The sequence below is a fragment of the Amblyraja radiata genome, chromosome 5, assembly GCF_010909765.2.
Source record: "Amblyraja radiata isolate CabotCenter1 chromosome 5, sAmbRad1.1.pri, whole genome shotgun sequence".
Classification (NCBI taxonomy): Eukaryota; Metazoa; Chordata; class Chondrichthyes; order Rajiformes; family Rajidae; genus Amblyraja; species Amblyraja radiata.
The window spans coordinates 24,571,233-24,591,405 of NC_045960.1; positions in this window are offsets into that span (position 1 = coordinate 24,571,233).

Genomic DNA, 20,173 nt, shown 5'->3' on the forward strand with positions numbered 1-20,173 from the left:
AGTTGCTTGATGTGCTGTTGTTTTGCTGCGGGTCACTTGGTTCCATCGGAGGATGTCAGGGCTCATCCCGAGGTCAAAAGGTGAAGATGAACTTTGCCTTTTTAATTATTTTCTCTCGTTTGTTTCATGGTCTCTGCACGGCAGCAGGTTACTGTTAAAATATGTCAGTAAAGATGGGCGAGATGTCATTCTGTCAGGAAGCTTGCACACCAGGCGACTGATGCCTGTTTCCCTGCCAGACACCGCCTGTACGGTTACGGACGTACACAATTTAATGGACAAAATCAAGGGAGTACGTTGACACCACAGTTATTTCGGAATTGTAGTTTAGTTTAGTTTAGTTCAGAGATACAGCACAGAAACAGGCCCTTCGGCCCACCGAATACGTGCCGACCAGTGATTCCCGCACCCTAACACTATCCTACACACGCACTAGGGACAATTCACAGTTTTACCAAAGCCAATTTACATACAAACCTGTGGGTCTTTGGAGTGTGGGAGGAAACTGAAGATCTCAGTGAAAACCCACACAGGTCACGGGGAGAAGGTACAAACTCCGTACCGACAACACCCGCAGTCAGGATCGAACCCGGGTCTCTGGCGCTGCAAGGCAGCAACTCTACCGCTGCGCCACTGTGCCAGGATCGTTAGAAATTCTGTTTTCAAATATGACAAAGCATGTAGGTGTTGGAATGCTTTGTATCCATTCAATAAAGTTGATGACAGCATTGAAGGGATGCTCCAATAATCATTACAAGGCTCTTATAAAAGTGTGCCAGCACAATTTCCTGCTCTCCATTATGGTTTTAGGCTTTTATTTTTCAAAATTACCCACTGTTTCCTGTAGTTAAGAATTTCATTTCAGGCAGTAATTTAAAACAACCACAGAACATGGGAACGCACTGGGCTAATTTACCTCCTGACTTGTCGACCTCCACCCACCCCTTCCCTCTACAACACATTCTACCATTTAAATCTGCTGTAATCTGTTGTAATCGTTTGCGAAACCTCATCCTACTGAACGTTGGCAAGCAAGATAGCTGCCGTCAGGACATATATAAACCTCTTGAGTTCCACTTTCCACTGAATCAGCTGCTTATTCCCAGGATTTTAATCAGTAGTAAGGTGTTGTACCATCCAGGCTCTCCCCAGCCAAAACCGCCAATATAACATCGCTCCAAAAGTTTGGACCATTTTCTATTTTGCAACAATTGTTGTAGCATTTTCTATTTTGCTGCCTCAACCAGCCCAACTGTGTCATGCAAATATATTGCTGTCCATCGCAATGGAATGGAAAATATGATGTGAAAGGCCTAGATAGAGTGGATGTGGAGAGGATGTTCCCAGTAGCAGGAGGGTTTCGGACCAGAGGGCAGAACCTCAAAATAAAAGGATGTACACTTGGAATGAGGATAAGGAGGAATGGCCAGAGGGTGGTGAATCTGTGGAATTCATTGCCACAGACGGCGGCGGAGGCCAAGCCATTGGGTATGTTTAAAGCGGAGATTTAACCTGACAAGTGGGGCCTCTGACAAGTGCAACTGTGGAGAGGTACAGACAATGGCCCATGGACAATCTCCGCAGAGGCACAGATGTGGCAAAGGCTGTGGCAAAGCAATGGCAGAATGTCATCTGACACACGAGCGAATGAAAAGCGGAGATTGATAGGTTCTTGATTAGTAAGGGTGTCAAAGGTTACTGGGAGCAAGCAGGAGAATGGGGATGAGAGGAAATAATAGATCTGCCATGATCGAATGGCTAAGCAGACTTGATGGGCTGAATGGCCTCATTCCGTTCCATGGTCTTATGGTCTAAGTTGTAGGGTGCACCCTGATTCATTGTAGCACTCTTAGTTCTTGTAAAAGACAACTGGTTTGTAAGTCTTGGCTGCTTCACATTGGCTTCTACGTTATGGCCGTGGGACATTCATTACACACCTAACATTCAAAGGAGTAGGGTTTCAATAATGAGGCTGCAAAGCCATAAACTAGCTTCTATATCCACACATTAGCACATATACCAGTCTCAACATAGCCACAAGCAGTGGTAGCCATGTTTGTTTATCATCCATCTCCAAAGGGGTATGAAGCAATAAATATAAAAAACACCTCTGTACAAGGAATTTTCTAAAGTAATACAGTGTGTCATCAAAGACTTTTACCAAAGGACATCTCACAGATGCACTGTAGAAAGTCTTCCCCTCCCTCCTATCAGGCAAGAGGTACAGAAGTGTGAAAACACACACATCCAGATTTGGGGACAGTTTCTTCCCAGCTGATATCAGGCAACTGAACAGTCCTCTCACCAGCTAGTGAGTGGTCCTCATTGGAGACATTCGAACTTTAATCAGACTTTATCAAGCACTAAACGTCCTACCGTTTTAATCCTGTATCAGTACACTGCAGACGGTAAGATTGTAATCATGTATATTTTTTGCTGACTGGATAGCATGCAACACAATGCTTTTCACTGTGCCTCGGTACACGTGGCATTAAACTAAACTAAACTAGGCCAAGTATCCTGACTGGTTGCATCATGATCTGGGACGGCAATTCCAATGCAAAGAATGCAAGAAGCTGCAGAGAGTGGTGGACTCAGCCAAGTCCATCACAGGCACAGCCCTCTTCAATAACCAACGCATCTCGAGGCGTTGTCTCAAGAAGGTGGCATGTATCATCGAGGATCCCCACCATCCAAGTTGTGTCCTCTTCTCACTGCTACCATCAGGCAGTAGGTACAGAAGTGTGAAGTCCCACACCATCAGGTTCAGGAACGAGAAGCTAGTTCGACTTACACCATCTCCTAATTTGCTTGGGCAGCTTACAGCCCAGAGGTATGAATATTGATTTCTCTCACTTCAGGAAGCCATGGCATTCCCTCTCTCTCTATCCCTCCCCAACCCAAGTCATACTAGCTTCTTGTTTTCACCCAACAAATACCTAACAATGACCTATTTCCTTTATCATTGTTACTTTTTTTTGCATATCTTTCATTCATTGTTCTTTATCTCTCTACATCACCATCTCTACTTGTTTCCCTTATCCCTAAACAGTCTGAAGAAGGGTCACAACTAGAAACGTCACCCATTCCTTCTCTCCAGAGATGCTGCCTGTCCCGCTGAATTATTCCAGCTTTTTGTGTTACATTTTCCATGTTGTGTCATCTGTTGAAATGAAAGGTTAGGGAATAACTGAAAATTCTGCAGTCTGATTGCAGGCAGAATCAGCGATGAAAATACCACTCTACCATGTAGATCATCATCATAAGATCATAAATGATAGGATTAGAATTAGACCATTCGGCCCATCAAGTCTATTCCGCCATTCAATCATGGCTGAACTATCTCTCCCTCCTAAATCCATTCTCCTGCCTTCTCCCAATAATTTCTGATACCCGTACTGCTCAAGAATCTATCCATCTCTGCCTTAAATATATCCACTGACTTGGCCTCCACAGCCTTCTGTGTGACAAGTGAAGTGAAGTGAAGTAAAGTAAAAGCTGTTTCTTGAACGACAGTGGGACTAAAGCAATCACCTTCAGGGGAGGAAAATCAGAAACATTATTGCAAATTCAACCAACACAGCCTTTGTAAGACTTCCTTTGTAAGACACTCAGAACCTTTCCTCCAGGGTGGAAATGTTAAAGATTAGAGGACATAGCTCTGGACTAGAAGGCACAGCTTGAAGGTGAGAGGAGCAAAATGTGAAGTAGATGTGGAGAGTGGTGCGTGGCTGGAACGTGCTGCCGCAGGTGGAGGCAGATACGATGGATAGGACATGCAAGGGATAGAGAGGTATGGATCACATCCAAGCAGAGGAGATCAACTTAACTTGGCACCATGCTTAGCATGCAACTTGTGTGACAAAGAGACTGTTTAGACATACAGCATGGAAACAGGTGTCAGAGGTTATGGGGAGAAGGCAGCAGAATGGGGGTTAGGAGGGAGAGATAGGTCAGCCATGATTGAATGGCAGAGTAGACTTGATGGGCCGAATGGCCTAATTCTACTCCTATTCCTTATGACCTTATGAACAGGCCCTTCAGCCCACCCAAGTCCACATTGATCACCCATACGCACTAATTCCATGTTATCTCACTTTGTCTACATATTAGGGGCAATTTACGGAGATCAATTGACCTACAGACCCGCACATCTTCAGGATGTGGGAGGAAACCGGAGAACCCAGAGGAAACCCACTTGGTCATGCGGAGAACATGCAATTTCCACACAGGCAGCACCCAAGGTCAGGATCGAACCCGGGTCCCTGGCGCTGTGAGGCAGCAGCTCTACCGCTGCACCAACGTGCAGCCCACGAAGTGTCTGTTCTTGTGCTGTGCAGTTCTACGTCCTACGCTGCTCACTGTATTCCTGGAACAGTTTCCAGAGACAGCATTCAAAAGGGCTGCTCTTTTTTCCCTGTTTATTGTATGTGACCAAAGTGTCCGTGAGCATGTAACATCTTCACAGCCTGAAAATATTCCCTCCAGTCTCCTGCTGTTCAGTTATGTGTGGCACCGCTTATTGTTCTTTGCTCCCACCATTTTATTGCCAGTCAAACATATTAATTAACTGCAAGTATTTGAAAGGAATGGAAACTTTGAGATTATCTGTCGTAATACCTTCCTTTTACCATCAAATCTTTTCGGGGTAAGAACTATTTGACCCGCTGATTGCCTGGACGTGTGATGTATTACTTTACACACATGGATATAGTTCTTTTTTAAATTAACTTTGTAATTTGAACTTAAGTAATAAGAAAGTTCAGGACATAAGGCAGTTTATTCAGAATGCAAATCGCAGCACCATGATATTGGTAAGAGGAGATGAAAGACTACATGAGCCTCAGTGTTTTTAAAGGCGGGAGAGTCAAGATGCCTACTGTCACCCATCCCAAGGAACAGAGCCAAACAGTAATGAAAAAACAATAGTGTAGAAACTATCATCTGAAAAGACACCCAATTAACTGGACTGCAATACAGTGCAAAGCTGTCATTCATCAGTCACAGCATTAAGAGGTCAACGTTGTGCGCAGACTCAGTGCAGGCCCAAAAATATTTGTATGAGCAGGGTCGGAGGAATGAAGCGATCATAAAGCTGATAGTTTCACTGTTGCTATTTAAATCCAATTGTTAGAGAATCTAATCATGCAGAAGCGGCCCCTTCCAGCTCGGCTTGTCTTTGCCATTCATGCTGCCCTTCCAAAGTACTGTGTTCAGTTTTGGACGACGGTGTTCAGTTTTCAGTTCAGTTCAGTTTAGTTTACGCGTGAAAAGCGTTTGTTGCGTGCGAAACAGTCAGCAGAAAGACAATACATGGTTACAATCGATTTACAGTGTACAGATACCTGATAAGGGATAGGTTTTGGCTACCCTGCTATAGGCAGGATGGCGTTAAGAAAAGTGCAGAAAAGATTTACGATGATTTTGCCAGGACCTGAAGGCCTGAGCTATCGGGAAAGGTTGATCACGCTTGGACTTTATTACGGAGCACAGGAGGCTGAAGGGTGTTTAGTTTTGCCTAGTTTAGAGATATAGCACAGAAACTGGCCCTTTGGCCCACCGAGTCCGCACCAACCAGCAATCCCTACACACTAACACTATCCCACACACACTAGGGACAATTTACAATTTTTTTTACTAAGACAGTTAACCTACAAACCTGTACGTCTTTGGAGTGTGGTAAGAAACCGGATGGAGCACATACAATATGAAGCCAGCTTCAGTGGTCATATGAAGCTTTTTGTCTCATTCTGTTTAGCTTCGTTTAGTTTAGAAATACACAGCGGAAACAGGCTCTTCAACCCATCGAGTCCGCACCGACCAGCATCCCCCACACACTAACACTGGGGACAATTTAACATTTTACATTTTTACATTTTACATTTATACCAAGCCAATTAACCTACAAACTTGTCCGTTTTTAGAGTGTGGGAGGAAACCGAAGATCTCGGAGAAAACCCACTCAGGTCACAGGGAGAACATATAAACTCCGTGCAGACAGCACCCGTAGTCAGGATTGAACCTGGTACCCGAGGCTCTGGAGCTGTAAGGCAGCAACTCTACCGCTGCGCCACCGTGCCACCCTGTCTCTGATGGTGTGTGGCAAGTTCACAATCCCTGCCTGTCTCTGGAGAGAAGGGCTCAGACCACTGAAGAAACAAAGCAGACCTTTCAAAGAGGTGCTCACAAAAGCCGACCTGTTAAAATCTTTAGGAACTTTTAACATCAATAGTGTTTGGATTCTGCTTTAAGCTTGTCTTTGAACTGCCAGAATGGAGCCACTTCCAGAAATACTCGAGGAACAAATATCGGTATTTAAGGATTAGGCCTTTCCGCCCAGGAGTCTGAATTTGCCTGTTCTTAAAGTCTTGTTTAGTGAATAACGGGATAAGAAATATTAGATTGTTACCAGAGAGTCGGATGCAATTAAAGATGCTGCTCCTTTGTAAAATGATGTTTTTAACAATGCTTTGTGGTACATAGTAACACTATAATGCTGTCAGTCAACTGAAACATCCTGCCACAAATGCTATAATCAGACAACTGAGCCAATTTACCATAACTAGTGCTGAACTACTATCCACCTCCATTTAGAGACCCTCAGACTACCTTTGATCAGACTTTATTGGCTTTATCTTGCACTAAACATTATTCCCTTGTCATGTATGTGTACCTGTAGATCAGGGGCCAGCAAACTACTGCCCCCGGGCCGAACGCGGATTTTTTTCCCGGTAATCATTTGGCCTGCTGAGCGCCGAGCTCTAGCTGTACCGCATCCTGCGCAAAGCCGCCGGCACGGCCGCGCATCTTCTGTGAACACGTTTAAGAAAGAACTGCAGATGGTAGAAAAATCGAAGGTAGACAAAAATGCTGGGGAAAATCAGTGGGTGAGACATGCAAGGATTGCATGAGGCTGCCTCATCCGCTGAGTTTCTCCAGCATTTTCATCTACCTTATGTGAGCACGTGATTTGATGCCTGCCATCCGGCGCGGGATCTATGTGTACACGTGATTGATGTGGCCCACCATCTACTCACAGACATGCGTCCTGGCCCCTATACAGAACAAGGTTGCCGACCCCTGCTGTAGATAGTCTACTATCTGTAAATAGTCAGAACCTATTTCTAACACACTAACACCATCTACACACACTAGGTACAATGTACAATTATACCATGACAATTATCCTACCAACCTGTCTTTAGAGTGTGGGAGGAAACCGGAGATCCCGGAGAAAACCCATGCAGGTCACGGGGAGAACGTACAAATCCGTACAGAGAAGAATCCATAGTCAGGATCGAACCCTGGTCCCTCGCGCTGCAAGGCAGCAATTTACCACTGCACCAACGCATGTTGATGCATGCAACACTTGTGGGATGAGACTGCATGGATCAGAATCATGAAAGTGCAGTCCAGAGTCTGAAGTAGGTTGTACATCCTGGCAGATGCTGAGTCAGCTCAGTGGATTGATTCATTCAATGCACAAGGAACCATGATTAAAAAAATTGCAATCATTTCCTTTGAAACTTATTTATCATTGAAATGCAATAAACAAAAACATTACACAACCATTATCATGTTTCTGTACACTGCGGATGGCTCAATTCTAGTGATGAATTGCCTTTCCGTTTACAGTCGAGTCATTCACAATATGCAGATATAAGATCAAGGGAATAACGTTTAGTGCAAGATAAAGTTCAGTAGAGTCCAATTAAAGATAGTCCGAGGGTCTCCAATGAGGTAGATAGTAGCACAGGACTGCTCTCACATTGTTGGTAGGACAGTTTAGTTACCTGATAACAGCTGGGAAGAAACTGTCCCTGAATCTGGAGGTGTGTGTTTTCACACTTCTGTACCTCTTGCCAGCTGGGAGAGGGGAGAAGAGGAAATGACTGGGTGAGACTCGTCCTTGATTATGCTGGTGGCCTTGCCAAGGCAGCATGAGGTGTAAATGGAGTCAATGGAAGGGAGGTTGGTTTGTGCAATGGTCTGGGTTGCGTCCACAATTCTCTGTGGCGGTGAAGGAACGGTGATGTATTTCCAGATCAGGATAGTTGTGGTTTATATGCCTTCCAGCTGGTGGTTCTCTCATGCTTTTGTTGCCTTTGCCTTTCTAGCTGGTATAGATTTTTAGATTTGGAAGGTGCTATCTTGAGCCTGCATCCAGTAGATGCTACAAACTGATCATACTGTGCACCAGTGGTGGAGTGAGTGAATGGTTGTGGAGGAGATAGCTATCCATCAGGCTCAAAGACTCTTATCTCTGTTTGTGAAAAACCTGTAGACTAGACTAGAGTCAAATAGTCATAGAGTCACACAGCGTGGACACATGCTCTTCATCCCAACTTGCCCACGTTGACCAACATGGCCCATTTAAACTACTCCCACCTGCCCACACTTGGCCTATATCCCTCTAAGCCCATCCTATCCATGTACCTGTCCAAATTTATCTTAAACATTATGATAGTACCTGCCTCGATTACTTCCTCCAGCAGCTCGTTCCATACACTCACCACCTTTTGTATAAAAAAGTTACCCTTCAGTTACCTATTGATTAGTAAGGGTGTCAGGGCTTACTGGGCAAAGGCAGGAGAATGGGTTGAGAGGGAGATAGCTCAGCCATGATTGAATGACAGAGTAGACTTGATGGGCCGAATGGTCTCACTCTGCTCCTCGAACTTTTGAACATAAACCAATATGTCTTATACAACTGTAACATGACCTCCCAACTTCTATACTCAATACTGACTGATGAAGCCCAAAGTACCAAAAGCCTTATTGACCACCTCATCTACTGTGATGCCACTTTCAAGGAACCATGCACCTGCACCCCTATGTCTCTCTGCTCCACAACACTCCTCAGAGCCCTGCCGTCAACTGTGACTATCCTCACAATTAAAAGTTCTACAATTGTTTGTGAAATATGCCTGCTGCTATAAAATTGTTATAGTCCATCTTTCAAAGAGACATGCATACTTTTGGCTGTGTCAGCAGATGTAGAAATATTAGTCACCTCAATGTCAAGGAGCAATTGAAGGCTTATGAGCAGGCAAAGGGCAGGTTGTTTTATGGGAGGGAAGGGGAAGAGGAAGTCAATTCAAAAATAATTTACTATTTGGGTCATAAAATAACCTGTCCAATAAACCATGCAGAGCTACTGCTAGACACTGTTGGAGTTACTGTGGAAGTAAAGCTTGATAGGCACTGCATCATCTGACAAAATGCCTACAAAATACCACTGTGAACTGCTAAGTGGAGATAACATCTTTTATCTCTACTAGATGACGGATTTACGGTAGTGCAAAGTGAATAACATGTCATTGTTTATAATGATCATGAGTCGTGTGGTATTTTTTTCACTTTACTGTTTATCCTTTAGCTCCTGTAAAATCCTCTCCTTTAAATGCTCTATCCGTCTCATCAGACTCTAAATCCGTTCGCTAAATCCCAGCTATCCAGGGAACAGGAGCTAGACCTCACCAGCCGACCCATCTGGGTGATTAAATATCCCAAGGTATTATGAGAGTTCAGCTGCTTGGATTTTTAGCCTTTTGAAGGCAGATCAGATTGAGGGTGTCACTACAGAGGGAGATCGCAAGTTGCCCATAATGTAAATATTGGCCACCGTGGCCTTTGTTACAACTTCGCTCACCCCGCATCCGCTATTAAAGCCCCATCACACGTGAGCCTAAAGTGAAAACAACGGAACTGCACTTTTTAAACAAGGGGTTTGCCTGCAAGGAGCTGACTTAAGAAGGCACACTAATGATAATATGCCTGATTCACCTTGGAACTATCCATATGTGCTATTGGGGTTTAACACCACCCACTCACAGGAAAGTATCGAGCTAGACTCTTTATCAGAGGTGTTGACTTCAAGTCTTAGCGTGGTGAATAAATGAGTTATAACCCAGCTGGTTAGAGCGATGATAGCGATCAGCCTGTGTACATTACATCCTAAGATAGACACAAAGTGCTGGAGTAAGTCAGTGGGTCAGGCAGCATCTCTGGAGAAAACGGAAGGCTGAACGTTTTGGGTCGGGATCATCCTGATTTGTCTCCGTTTGTGTAAATCAGCATCTTTGTTTCTACTAAACGTATAACTATGTTCTACGAAAAATAAGAGAAGATGAGGCTTAAATGAACAGCCTCTAATTACATGAGAGAGAAAATGTAATTGGTATTATGTTCATTAGTCATAGGAGCAGAAATAGGCCAGAGGGCCCATCAAGCCTACTTTGCCATTCAATCATGGCTGGTCTATCTGTTCCTCTTAACCCCATTCCCCTGCTTTTTCCCCAGAACCCTTGACATCCGGACTATTTTATACGATTAGTAATGTTCAGTGCAAGATAAAAATAGGATTGGGTTACTATTGCCAGGTGTACCGTGATACCATGTACCTTCTTCAGACTTCCTCCAGTCTGAAGAAGGGTCTCGACCCAAAATGTCACCCATTCTTTTTAACCAGAGATGCTGCCTGACCCGCTGAGTTACTCCGGCACTTTGTGTCTATCTTCAGTATAAACCAGCTTCTGCAGTTACTTCCTATACATTTCATCCCATCCTTCTTGCTGACGAGGCAAAGTGGTGTCCGCTGATGAAAGCGCCTCATAAGATCCTCAAGCTCGTGCTGGCGACACACTTTTTCCAACGGGGCCACTGCCTTCAAGGAGGTACGCGGATCTCGATGGATCAGCCGTGCAGTCCTGATAGGGATGCCCGGCTTCTACAGGGACTTGTTGAGAGTCTTGAACCTGGTTGCCGTTGACCAGGCCCCCCCTCCGCCGGCGGAGGGTGACGGCTCGGGCGTGAGAGCAGCCGGTCATTGTCCCACCCCATCGGGTGTTGGGGGGGGGGCTCAAACGTGTGGAGTACTTGTGGTTGAGCAAGCCCCCGCTCAGCCAGAAGTACTCATCAGACCCAGGCGCCGCAATCCATCCCGGGAGCTGGTCCCACACAATTTGAGCCGCCTTTCCTCGACACCTTTCATCTCTCACCGAGACGCAGGGAGGCGTATCCTGTACAGGCTCCTCCTCCACACCCTGCACTTCCTCGTCCTGGTCCACCATCCAGACACCAAGTGGCGGTCGGTGTTGCCTTCCGGTCGCGAGGGGGGCCCCCGGTGGGGGTCCCTCTATGCAGGGATTCTCCCCCTCTACATTGGGGACCTGGGGTGGAGGGTATTGCACCGAGGTGTTCCCTGCAACCTGTTTCTCTCGCGGTTTACAGACTCGCCAGCCGCCTGCCACTTTTGCGGGCTGGAAGAGTCTGTGTACCACGTGTACATGGAGTGCGAGAGGCTGCAGCCACTGTTTGAATACCTAAAGGGGCTGCTCCTTGCCTTCTGGCTGCATTTTCCACCCACCATCCTCATCTGTGGACACCCTGTGCGTAGGGGAGAGGGTAGGGCTGAAGATGCCCTGGTTGGGTTGCTCCTGGGCCTGGCCAAGCTGGCCATCCGCGAGTCACGGTGCCAGGCGATGGAGGGCTCTACCCGAGCCGGCTGCCTGCCCCTTTTCCGGGGATACGTCCGTGCCCGGGTGCAGTTAGAAAGGGAAAACGCCCTGTCTACGGGCACCCTGAGGGAGTTCCGGGACCGCTGGGCTCCGCAGGGTGTTGAATGTATCCTCAATAAGGATTGTATCATAATTGTATATTAGTTTATTATGGATATATGTTTGTATTGTATTATGGTGGTGGGCTCTGGCTTGTTTTATTGTGGTGTAATTATTATTTTTTAATAATTGAATACATTTTTTGATTAAGAAAAAAGGATCTTCAAGCTTAACATGAGCTGCACTAGGAAAATGGGACAATGTTGTTTCTGCTCCATTCTGTGTTAGTAACGGAGTGCGGCAAGGAGGAATTTTGTCTCCTATTTTATTTAATGTCTATATGGACGAATTGTCAAATCAGTTAAATAGGCTAAAAACTGGCTGTCTTGTGGGCAACACTATTGTTAATCATCTGATGTATGCAGACGACCTGGTCCTGCTCTGTCCATATAGTGCTGGGCTGCAGCAGATGCTGAAGGTGTGCTCTCAGTATGGCCTTGATTATGACATTAAGTATAACGCTAAGAAAAGCCGCATAATGGTAGTTAGAAGCGCTGAGGACAGGGAATCAACTTTTCCGACCTTTTATTTGTCAGACAGTCCTCTTGCTGTGTGTGAGGAAATTAAATACCTAGGTCATGTCATATCTGATGACTGGAAGGATGACAAAGAGCTCTACCGACAGCGCTGTAAAATTTATCTTCAAGCCAACATGCTTATAAGGAAGTTTTATATGTGCTCTGACTCTGTGAAGTGTTCCCTGTTCAGAACCTACATCACACCATTATATACTGCTCAATTGTGGTCTAATTATAAGAAAAAGAGTATGCAGAGGCTCAAGGTAGCATACAATGATGCAATGAGGTTGCTACTTCGTGTCCCTAGGTGGCATAGTGCCAGTCAATTGTTTGTGTCCACTAGAGTGCCAACCTGTGAGGCACTCTTAAGACAGCTGATGTTTAGTTTTATGTGTCGCCTGGACAAGTCAGAGAACCACATAATTGATGCCCTAGTCAGCCCTCTGAAAAGCTGCTATAGATTCACTTCTAGGCTAAGACGGCATTGGTGCAATAGCTTATATATATTTTAGGCTAATATGCAATTTTTTAATGTATCTTTGTAATTCTTTGTACTGTTTGATGTGTTATATGGACCTGTGTCTGAAATAAAGCTTAACATTTTTATTTTTTTTAAATACACTGAGAACCAGAGGCACAAAGAGGGTGCAGAAACGGGCCAGAGACATAATCCAGTTGGGAAATGTTAGATCATATTCATAAATAGAATGAAGGTGTTTATCAAAGCTTCTCATAATCTGCAATTGGATTCCTCCATAACAGAAGACATGTTTGGTGTGTTGGGTCGAAAGAAGCACCCATTATTAATCATTCACACAGAAGATATTAGGCCCACGACAGTCGTGTGGTAGATAGTGAATCAAGAGGGGGTTGCATAGAGTCATAGAGTTCGACACACACATCCTTTGGTCCATCTTATCCATGTTGACCAAATTGGCATTCTGAGTTACTTCCATTTGCTACGTTTGTATTTCATCATCTATCTATACATAACTAAAACTCTGATCTTGTTATCTTCCGGTTTGTGCGGTCTTTCTATTTGCGCAAAAACGGTTCACGATAGTGCTACGATTTTTCGCCAGTTCACTCGCCGTTCTCCTGTGCTGCGATTGCACCAAGTTTCGTTCCGATCGGTTGAATGTCGTAAAAGGTAGCGAGGTTTAAAAAATCTTAAAAACCATGCGTGCGCAGATCGATCTCTTCTCCTGCCGTTCAGCGCCGCGCGGATTAGTCTCTTCCCCTGTCACTCACCGGGATGGTCCGCCCCTTCCTGCGCTATCACGTCATTACTGGAGCTGAGGATGGCCGGCGGAGGTTTCCAACTGGACACATTTTTCGGAAGGACCCGAAGCAGCCCAGCCCCGAGCAGCCCAGCGTCAAACCGCCCAGCGTCGGAGACCCAGCCCAGCATGGGAGACCCAGCCCAGCGTCGGAGACCCAGCCCAGCATGGGAGACCCAGCCCAGCGTCGGAGACCCAGCCCAGCATGGGAGACCCAGCCCAGCATGGGAGACCCAGCCCAGCATGGGAGACCCAGCCCAGCATGGGAGACCCAGCCCAGCATGGGAGACCCAGCCCAGCCCGGAGTCGGAGATGTCGCCGATGCCAAACGGAAAGTGGACACACTGATCCCGGCAGAGGAGAATGACCAGTGACTGCTGCGAGTCCCCATCACACTGCCAATTCCAGCCACTACCCCTCTGGTCCCCCTCGCTGGCACCTACCCCCCTCCCCCATGATACCTCCCCTCCCCCATGGTTCATCCCCCATGTTTTCTCTGAGGTCACTCCTCCCCCCCACCCACACCCCCCTGCCCACACACAACCCAGCCCACACACAACCCCACACACCCCCCACCCCCCCCTCGACCCCACCCACAGCCCCCCCCCGCCCCCACATACACACCAATGCTAACTATCCCTAATCGGTCCCTGCCTATCCAACTGCTGGTAGATCCTGTCATAAGAATCCCCTCCAACAATTTTCCCACCACTGATGTCAGGCCTCTTGTTCCCTGCCTTCTGTCCGCTGCCCTTTTTACTTAAAATTCAGCCACCCTCCAATCTTCCAGAACTTCATCTGTGTGAACGATGATGTGAATATCTCTGCAAGGGTCTCCGCAATTTCTTTCCAAGCTTCCCGCTAAGTCCGAGAATGGTCAGGCTCAGAAGATTAATCCACCATAATGTATTTTCAAATTGCCAGTATCCCTCCTTTTTGGTAATTTAGACACCACTATTCCTAAGCCTCAATTTCTTAGCTTCTATGATCTTCTCTTCAGTAAAAACAGAGAGAAAAAACATTAATTTAATATCTCCCCTGTCTCCAGTTGCTCCAGCAGCCATGCTGATCTTTAAGGGAATATGTTCATTCCCGAGCCACCATTTTACACTTAATACGCCTGCAGAACCTCTCAGGAATTTCCTTCGCCCTGCTTGCCGGCTCCAGTTCATCTCCTGCTTTTGCCCTCCTGATTACCTTCTTAAATGTTCTTCTACTCACAGCCTAAATGCCTCGTTTTTCATGACTGGAACCTTGATTCAGGGGGTCCCTAAATTTGCCAGCCTTGTCATTCATCAGTCACCAAATAATTGGATGTCCATGGAAAGACAAAAATGCTGGAGTAACTCGGCAGATCAAGCAGGAACACTGTAGAACATGGATTGCGATCCGAAATGTCATCTATCCATGTTCTCCAGGGATGCTGCCTGACCAGCTGAGTTACTCCAGTATTTTATGTCTTTCGATAGTAAGCCATCTGCAGTTCCTTGCCAGAGACCCATGATCGATCCTGGCTATGGATGCTGTTCATTTCCTCGTACATTCCAAAGACATGCAGGTTTGTAGGCCAATTGGCTTCTGCTAAAATTGTCCCGAGTGTGTGGGTTAGAACTAGTGTGAACGGGTGATCGCTGGTTGGCGCAGACCCCGTGGGCCGAAGGGCCTGTTTTCATACTGTATCTCTAAACTAAATTAAATTAAGTTAAACTAATTGATCCACTTTCATAGCTACGGAGAACAATTGGAGCAAATAAGAAAACCTGCAGCATCTTGTCATGCAGTGTATTGTTCTTCACCTCTCCACTGTTATCTCTTCATGTAAGAGTTTAAACGCCGTATCTTTAACCAAGCACCTAATTGCCTGCCTACTTTCTCTTCCTTTGCCAGCTTTTCGTTTTTATTTTAATCTGACCGCATTTCAGTGAAAATCCTTGAAATAGTGTCACAGGCATCATACAAATGGTGAAACTGTCAATACTTGTCCACAGGAAGGGTAACTTTTTCACATAAAGGGTGGTGAGTGAATGAAACGAGCTGCCGCAGGAGGTAGTTAAGGCAGTTACAATCACATTGTTTAAGAAACATTTAGACAGGTACATGGATAGGACAGGTTTGGAGGGATCTGGGCCAAATGCAGGCAGGTGGGACTAGTGTAGCTGGGACATTGTTGGGCAAGTTGTGCCGAAGGGCGTGTTTCCACACTGTATCGCTCTATGACTCTATGACCCTATTTGCTGGCCTTTGATTACTGTTAATCCTTGTCCACTCAGGGAATATTTAAGTACCAAAATTCAGGTCTTATTTGACAAGTTGACAATTTATCTTTCAATCCATTACTTTGAATCATTTGCTCAGAAATAACCACTGAAATTAAAAAGTTATCATGATTTTTTTTAAAGTAATTTACATCAACATAGTTTCCCTAAATTATTAGTTGCATATTCTCCCTCTAAATCCCCTATTGATGAGTTTCCTCACAACTTACTCAGTCACTCGAAGCCAGTTCTTGTGCAGTGTGTACAGATGGTTTATGTTTCCGTTTCCATTGTGCATAATCTCACATGTGATTACAGCAAAGCCCGTTAGTCGTTGCTTAGCCTGTCCTCGGAGTTAGTCTTGATCTCCATGAGCAGTGATGCCTCTGGCCATGCAGCTTGGTATCATCAACAACATTTACAACATTGCAAGGAATAATTTTCTCCATATTACTTATGAATAGTTCAGGCAGCAAGGAACCCATAACTTATCTTTGTTGAGGTATCCATTAGTTCCTGTCTTCGGGCAACGCTTTTCCATTTATGTTCACTCTCTGTTTCCTAGTGCCAAGCCAGATTCAATGCTGTTAGTAAACTTTGTAATTAATACCAAGAGCATTAACTTTTAAGGCTCACATGTGGCAGCATCAAATGCCAATCCAATCAAATCATAGCCTGTTGAGATTGCTCGGTATTATTTTGGTTACATTCTCAAAGAATTCCAGCAACATGAAGCACAACTGTAGTTTTCAAATGCCCATTGACTATTTAGTTTAGTTAGTTTCGAGATACAGTGCGAATACAGGCCCTTCGGCCCACCGAGTCCACGCTGACCAGCGATCCCCGCACATTAACACTATCCTACACACACTAGGGGCAATTTACATTCGTACCAAGCCAATTAACCTACAAACCTGTACGTCTTTGGAGTGTGGGAGGAAACCGAAGATCTCGGAGAAAATCCATGCAGTCACAGGGAGAACGTACAAACTCCGTACAGACAGAACCAGTGGTCGGGATTAAAACCGTGTCTGCGGCGTTGCAAGCGCTGTAAGGCAGCAACTCACTTATGGCTTTGTGGACTTGGATTCTTTCAATATTCGCTTGTGTTTTATCACGTTGAATATGTTAGGGCAACTCAAATTTAATCTGTAAGTATTAAGATTCTTCTGTTTATAATTACAAATTACATTTACGATGCTCCTACAAATACAAAATGAAAGCCGTCTGAGTGTGATGGAGCAAGGTGGAGTACATGTCAATATGAGCATCAATAGTGTCGAAGTGGAAATGGCTGAGACCTTCAAGATCCTTTGCCGTACAAATTACTAATGGCCTGTCATGAGTCAAGGACACTGAAGTGACAGCCAAGTAGGCACACTAAAACGCCTGTCCCACTTGGACCTCATTTGCTCGTCACGCAGGTGGCGCACAAAGATTTTGTGAATCCCAAAATCCTGGGGCGCCGCATGTGACCACGCTTCACTGCCTATGTCACTGCGTAATGCACGCCATGCGCGCGGAATTGCATTTATTACACATGCTGGCACTGACATTTTTGCCACCATTATTCAAAGTCCAAAGTCTGGTCAGCCCTTGCGCTCGATGTACTGGAGTAGTTCCCGCTAACCGACGTCCCTCTCCTCGCCCAGCCATCTTTGTGTCCCGGGGATGCCTCCTGCAGCCGACCTTGATGACGATGGCGGCATTACCCCGTTTCACCCTCCTGCCGGCCCTTGCTCCTCGTGTCCGACGTCTCCAGCTCCCTCCCTGTTATGCCGACCGACGAGCATTTGGGCGGTTTCCCAGTCCTGTCAACTGGCGAGCGTTCGGGCAAGGTCCGGCCGACCGATGCACCTGGGCAGGCACCGCAGCCGCGGCACCTCGGGAAGGGCCCTGTCCAGCAGATACAATCGAATCTGTATTGTGTAATGTACCCCCGGAGATTCGGTGGCTGCAACTGCGGGTTTGGCGGACGGCACCGGGAGCCCGCGGGTACCTGGGGGGAGACCGCTTTTCAGGGCTCCCGCAACGGCGACTTCTCCCGCCCGAGTTGTGGGGTTGAAGAGCTCCTGGAGCGGGGCCTACATCACCGCCCCGCGCGGCTTGGAATGGCTGCGGGAGTTTGCGAGCGCACGCCGGGGGCTCTAACACCAAGACCCGGTGTGCGACCTTGCATCACCCGGCGTGGTTTAATGGCCACGGGACAATCGCCATCGCCCGCCGGGGGCTTTGACTTTGACTCTGACATCGGGGGGGGGGAGTGCAGTGGAGAGAAAAGTTTTTTTGGCCTTCCATCACAGCAATGTGATGGATGTTTATGTAAATTATGTTGTGTCTTGGGTCTATTTGTTTGTAATGTATGGCTGCAGAAACGGCATTTCGTTTGGACCTCAAGTGGTCCAAATGACAATAAATTGAATTGTATTGTATTGTATTGTATTGTACATAGATCTAGCACAGTGCAACATAATTGCTAAACCCCAAATATTATTCACCAAAGTGCATCACTCTGGGTATCTTGTTCATTACTTCTACCTCCGACAGAATTGCCACCACTTTTCCCAAGTTCATCGGTTCCTTCAAAGTCCCCCCGCCGCCCTCCGCCCCAAGAGACCATGAAGAAAATTCTGTGAACAAGTCAACCGTTCACACTGGCGACGTGGGTGTGCCCGAGAGCACAGGTTTTCCTGAGAGCAATGTCCTTTGTTTAGCCCAACCACAGAAACAGCTCTTTAATTCTTCTGAGTCTCCATTTACAACACTTCAGGATAAATGAGTGTGTTAAGTTGTAAGCCTGAACGCGAGTAATCCAATCACAGTCTACTGTTACATTTGGAGCTATTTCTAAACCTGGGACCACAAAATCTGCTTACAATAAACTACAGTTTACCAAAGGATATTGAGTATTAAGAGTAAAGCGATAGAACATCTGTCTCATATTCCAAAAATATTAATCTAAGCCTTTCTGTGCTCAACACCATGATTCCGGCATTATTTGAATTTTACATTTATGGAATGAAGTAGGATATATTTCATTACTCAGGACAGTCAGCCCTCTCTCTTTGAAGACTACACATCACCAGGTGGGAAACAAAGTAACAAAGACTTCATTTCGGCACTGGTAATGATAATTTGATGAAAGTGTGGCATTGATTTGAAGAAAATAACTTCAGCTGCAGCCCCTGATGACGAGTAGCTGACCGGTTTTGATGAAAAGCCACAAACCTTTCCACAAATCTCTTTACAGATGCTGCCTGACCCACTGATTATTTCCAGCTTTTTAGTTTTTGTTATTAATTTTCAGGTAAAGCTTCGAGATAGTAAAGTCAAAGTCAAAGTCAAAGTCAAAGTGGCCTTTATTGTCATTCAGACCTTGTGGTCTGAACGAAATGTCGTTGCCTTGCAGTCCTACATATAATAAAAAATGACAAAAACACACAATAAACACAAATTAACATCCACCAGGAAGTTAACATCAAATTAACATCAACAAGCAAGTTAGTTGGTATGGTGGCGCAGCGGAAGAGTTGCTGCCTTACAGCGCCCGAGATCCGGTTTCGATCCTGACTACGGGTGCTGTCTGAACCAAGTTTGTACGTTCCCCCCGTGACCTGCGTGGGTTTTTTCTGGGTGCTCCGGTTTCTTCCCACACTCCAAAGGCATACAGGTTTGTAGGTTAATTGGCTTGGTATACTTGTAAATTGTCCCTAGTGTGTGTAGGATAGTGTTAGTGTGCGGGGATCGCTGGTCGGCGTGGAATTGGTGAGCCGAAGGTCCTGTTTCCACGCTGTATTTCTAAACTAAAGTAAAAAAAACGAACAGTACGAGATTTAGTACATTGGTAGATCAACATCTTAATAAAATTCCCAGTGAGTAATTTAACAAATCATAGGATTCTGATCTTTACTGAGTTACCTGAAGCACTAAAATTGGTCTGGAGATGGTTGATTGCTTGGTTGGATGGCTTATTATTAGGTGTACCGAGATAAAGTGAACAGCTCTGTTGGCATGCTATCCCATTAAACCCGGTTCATTAGTCATAGGAACAGAAGTAGGCCATTTGGCCCATCGAGTCTACCCTGCCATTCATTCATGGCTAATCTATCTTTCCCTCTCAATCCCATTCTCCTGCCTTCTCCCCATAACCCCTGACCTCCGTGCTAATCAAGAATCTGTCAGTTTCCGCCTTAAAAATACCCTTAAAACTAGCATTGTTTTACTGGTGTCAGTCATACCGTGATACAGTGAAAAGACTTTGTTTGCATGCAATCCAGTCACATCAAATCATACTATCCATGAGTACACGAAGCCATGCACAAGCCATACAATGGGTACTGCAAGGAAAAAGCTACCAAAGTGCAGAATATCATGTTATTTGCAGCAACCAGTCAAGTTCCAAAGGGCCAGGGGGGGTTCCAATTTTAATCTACTCTGGGCTAGGATGGCTCGGTGGCGCAGCAGTACAGTTGCTGCCTTACAGCGCCGGAGACCCAGGTTCG